We start from the raw sequence: 5,184 nt of genomic DNA, 5'->3' as shown, positions 1-5,184 counted from the left end.
AGCAAGACCACAGAACAAAGGAGAGGAATGTTCTTTCATAGAGTAAGAGCAAAAGGTGGGAAGACTAATATAACCAAAAAAAGTCTATTGTAATAAATTGGGAATTCGAAATATAGTGGCTTTTCATTGGTTGAGTTGTAACAGTCTTTCATTGGCTAAGAGGAAAGCTTTTCTTCCACTTGCTTGACTAGTAAAGTAGTATCCATGTGTAAGGTCCATCTCTTCCTGTCTGTGATTGACAATGAGTCATAGGGCATGGGATCTCCCCCCTCTCCCCAAACCAATTCAAATCTAAATAAAATTTCCCTTTATTGATTTTCACAGTAGTATAAATAAATAATTGGACTGTAATAGTCTTTGGTGGAAGTGTAAGTTTTTACAATTCCTAAGCAAAATATCTACATTTTTGGACTCAGTAATTCTGATAATTTATTCTATAAATATACCCCTACATATATGCAAAGAAAAACATAAAAAATAATGCACTGACCAAAATATCATAGTATTAGAAAAGTTACACTAACAGAGTTTTGTTTAAATGAATTATGATATATCTTGCCAGTGGAAAGGTATTCACTTCTGACAGCAATAGCAAAAAATAAAAAATAAATAAAGAATGAGAAAGTTATTTATTGAGATAGAAAAACAGCCAAGGTAAATTACTAAGTAGAAAAGTAAGGTATTGCAAATCTTGTATGAGATCATTTATGGAATAAAATATATGCTTAAAATTAATCAGCTTATCTCTGGAAGGATATGTAAGAAGTGATAACATTTGTTGAAGTAGGATAACTATTGGGGAGTGATGATTAAATTTAACACCATATTAGTAAAAGGATCAGAATATTCTACACCAAGATATGTCACAATGGTATAAAAATTATTTTGAGCTGAAGACATCTGAGAAAAACAAGATATGAGAAAAGCTTTCTACACTCCCCCTATCTGCCTAAAAGCAGAGCATAAGTTTTCCTTGTGAAGACATCCCCACCTCTCTCACCAGGAGGGAAAGAATAGCTTTTATCATCAGAGATGGAGATGGTGCTGAGATGCCACTGAATTAATGAAACCTTATTCATGACCTGTATGACCCTTATCTTCTATTAGTTTCCCCCATATATTTACCTTCCCACACATTACTGCTCCTAGAAACCCAACTCCTTTTTATTTTGTGTTGTCACTTCTCCAAAATTTTATTGTCCTTTTTTAAGATAGTATATGTTCCCCAAATTTAACCACTTCTTTGGGGTGTCTGGGTGGCTTAGTCAGTAGAGCGTCCGACTTTGGCTCAGGTCATGATCTCACAGTTTGTGAGTTCGAGCCCCGCGTCGGGCTCTGTGCTGACAGAGCCTGGAGCCTGCTTCAGATTCTGTCTCCCTCTCTCTCTGCTCCTCCCCTGCTCATGCTCTGTCTCTCTCACTCTCTCTCAAAAATAAATTAACATTAAAAAAAATTAACCACTTCTTTGTCTTTATTTCTTTCTATGAAGGCCCTTCAGAAAATAAATTAAAATATTAACATCAAATAAAATTTGTATGCCTTTTCTTCTCTTGATATTTTTTTTTTCTTTTTTTTTTTTTTTTTTTTTTTTTGTCAGTCTATTTCACAGGTTCAGTCACAGGACAAAAAAGATAGAAGAAAGATTTTTTTTTTCTCCCCTACAGTTCTAGAGACCATGAAGGGACAGCATTAGCTGGGACACCCTGCTCACTCTGAAGAGTGCATCTAAGTTCTCAGAATGCCTGCTAAAGATGGAAAAAAGTTAAAATCAATGAGTCAGCTTACTGGATTTCTGTCTGTAGGGTACAGTTGAGAGAGGGCAATAACAATTGTCTTTTTCTTTTCAAATTAGATTAGCAAGAGAAAACATTGGGCGAACTAATTCATTGAGTATTGTAACTTTTGTTTTGGCCTTTGCTGTTGATCTATTCCCTCTCAAGAGTAGCCATAATTTTGCTTTATCATTGTCTTTTGTGTCATTTCTCATAGAATAATCATAGGGCAGAACATAGGCATAGGTCCTATAAGCTTATTGTGTGAGCCAGCCTCACAGACTAGTTAATTTATGGTTGTTAGTTAGACTAGTGTCCATTTGGGCAAACTTTACTATGGGACAACAATAAAACTTTATTGAGATTCTCCTTCCACCTCCTTTTATATTCTGAGACCTTGGCTTGGATCTAGTGAAAGTGTTCTCTGTTTTTTTTCTGCCTACTGGGAGGTGCAGATTATTAGATCTGCATTTGGTAGCTAATTGTAAGGCTAGAAACCTGAGACATGAGGTTCATAAGCAGAATTGTAAGTCCAACTGTGCCAGCTCTCAGGGAAATTTGTCTAAATAAATTATCTCTGTCCATGAGGTGTCCTTGTGATCTCTCTCCATGGACTTATGAGTACTGAGAAAATTCCCAATCAAGTATTGCCTGCCCAGCATCACAGATGGTGAGTCTGTGATTAGAGGCATCTCACTTTTGTAGGAGACTGATGACAGGAGTTTTCATAAACACCATTCTTACCACCTGGCAACAAGAGTCTTTTCCATAGGGGCTGTGTCTTCTGCATTGGTTCCAGGGATGTCTCTTGTGTCCATCATAAGAACTTACTCTAAGACTGAAAAATTTCCCCTGGATCTTTCCATAGAAAGACTTCCTGTTTTCAAGGTGCATTTGTGATGGGTACACCTCTGGAGATACTACTTGTCAATAGCTAGATAATGGATCTTTTGTTTGGAAAACCTTTAATATTGAAAAGGATTTTTAGAGAGCTTTCATCCTAAACAAATTCCTTATTGGTACCTATGGAAAGATCAGATTGAAAGAAGGACACAAAAATATTACAACTGGCCTGAGGGACTCCCGTAACAAAATTAAAAAAAACACAAAAATCAGACTTAAAAGTTAAAATCCATACCTCCATAAATTTTCCTCCTTTCCCTCCTTCTTATACTCTCCTTCAACCTCAGCTCCCTATCTCTGACTCTCCAGATCTCTGGGATCAATGGATCTCTGCTACAAATCTCTTCCCCAAAATCTGGCCCTATCTCCTCAATAAATTCCTTTAATCCTCAAAATTCCTGCAACTTCTCCCCCAAATCTCTTAAACATTCAGCTACCATTTTAACTTTATTTATAAGAATTGCAAAACATATTCTGGCCTGACCTCCAGGCATAGACATAAAGTTATTTATGTAAGTGCTGATAGCCAGGCAATAACTTTGACAGAGGCTCCAGGAACCTACAGCAAAGCTTATTTTGCTGTCCTTTATTGTTCCACCTACTTTCCACAGCCCTGTTACCAATCCCATATACTCCATGCCTTTTCAAGCAACACCATTTGTGAATGTATCCTTAATCCCCACCTCAAAGAATTAATGTTCCCTGGACAGAAACAGATCTTTTACATTACAAAGCCCCTTTACAAACACTTTTAAAAGTTCCTACTAACTGAGAACAAACTGAGGGTTGATGGGAGGTGGGAGGGAGGGGAGGATGGGTGATGGGTATTGAGGAGGGCACCTTTTGGGATGAGCACTGGGTGTTGTATGGAAACCAATTTGACAATAAATTTCAAAAATAAATAAATAAATAAATAAATAAATAAATAAATAAATAAGTTCCTACTAAATTTACACATAAACTAACAAGATTAGTGTTCATTCAAAATCTTATTAATCTTATTAATAAGCACCTCAACTGGCTACTAAGAGATGTCCTTCTCCCTCATGATTATACTGCAGTTATATAGCAAGCCAGATATCCCCCTGAGGAACCCCCCCACCACTACCATCACCATAGGGGAAAACAGTGGCCCCAAATCTTCTCCCAGGTTCTCCTATAAATGACGAGGGATAGCTCAGCTAGAAGTAAGTATATAAGGCCTGATAAGAATAATCACAGAGGCCTTTTCCCCTAAGATAAGCTGATTTAAGTTTAAATTGTACTCTCAGAAAGGAAGTGAAAGAACCAGGACATCTGTGGAATACATCATACAGATTTTTCCAAAGCACACTACATTAAATCTAGAGGCCCAAGAGCATAGAAATGTTTTAACTTCTACCTTAGTCAGAAATTGCCTTCCAGATACAAAAAAAAAAAAATCTAAAATAGTTTTGCTGGGTTGATTGGACATCCTCTCAGTGCTATTATTGAGGCTACTACCTGATGATTTGAAAATAGCTTGCAGGAAAGCAAAAAAAGAAATAATTAAAACAGTCTGCCTTGGAAACTTGATTCTACAAAAACAAAGAGGCACTCTGAGAATAACTCAAAGCCCAACCAACCACAGAGCTCCCCCTATTCATCTCAAGATACTTGCAGATTCTATAAAAAGCCAGGACATTGAAAGTGGAAATATTCTGCACTTAAAAGAAAGGAAAGCCCAAATAGCAAATTCCTTAGACCCTAGCATGTTTATTATAATACCCATTTTTCCCATTCTGTGAAACAACTCCTCATAAACTAAACTGATTGATGGAGTCAGCTGATCTGCAGTTGCATAACAAAACCCATAATTAAAATTAAAATAGAAGATCAAGAAATGGATTTCTTAACTGATAATGGTGCAAATTTATCTACTAACTGCATAGATTTATCTCTACTTATCATTTCCAGTTCCATTGGAGTCTCTGGGTAACATATTTTGCTGCCCTCATTTCAGGCCATCCTAATATCCTTAAGTTCCCTTAACAGCCACCATGACCTTCTAGTTTCTGACACATCACTCTCTAATCATTTTGGTAGAGATAAGGTATATACATTTTTGTCATTATACACTTTAAGGAGGAAATTTTTATTTCCTTTTCCTCAGACTAAACCTCAAACTTCCTACTTCCCCTAATGTAGACACATCTCAATTCAAAATCTTCTGAAAAGGAACCAACCTTAACAGATGTCCCAGTTAGTCTTTGGATATCACATACACTACTACTAAGGGCAAAACCTGTGCACATTGTCTACAAAATATATATCTTTCCCCTTAGTGGCCCGATACTCTCTCTCCTAAGATGCAGAACAAAGAATTAAATGGTAAGTTTTAGACTCCCTTTTACATGAGGGTGTTCTCATCTTTACTCCCTCACGTTGCAATACCCAAATCTTGCCAGTAAAATTATAAAAAGAAAATTTCATTTAGGAGAGAATTAAATTCATCAACTTGTACAAGATGCAGGGGTCATAATCTATTTTG

The sequence above is a fragment of the Leopardus geoffroyi genome, chromosome X (assembly GCF_018350155.1).
Source record: "Leopardus geoffroyi isolate Oge1 chromosome X, O.geoffroyi_Oge1_pat1.0, whole genome shotgun sequence".
In the NCBI taxonomy this organism is placed as follows: domain Eukaryota; kingdom Metazoa; phylum Chordata; class Mammalia; order Carnivora; family Felidae; genus Leopardus; species Leopardus geoffroyi.
Note: the sequence above shows the minus strand (reverse complement) of the source record.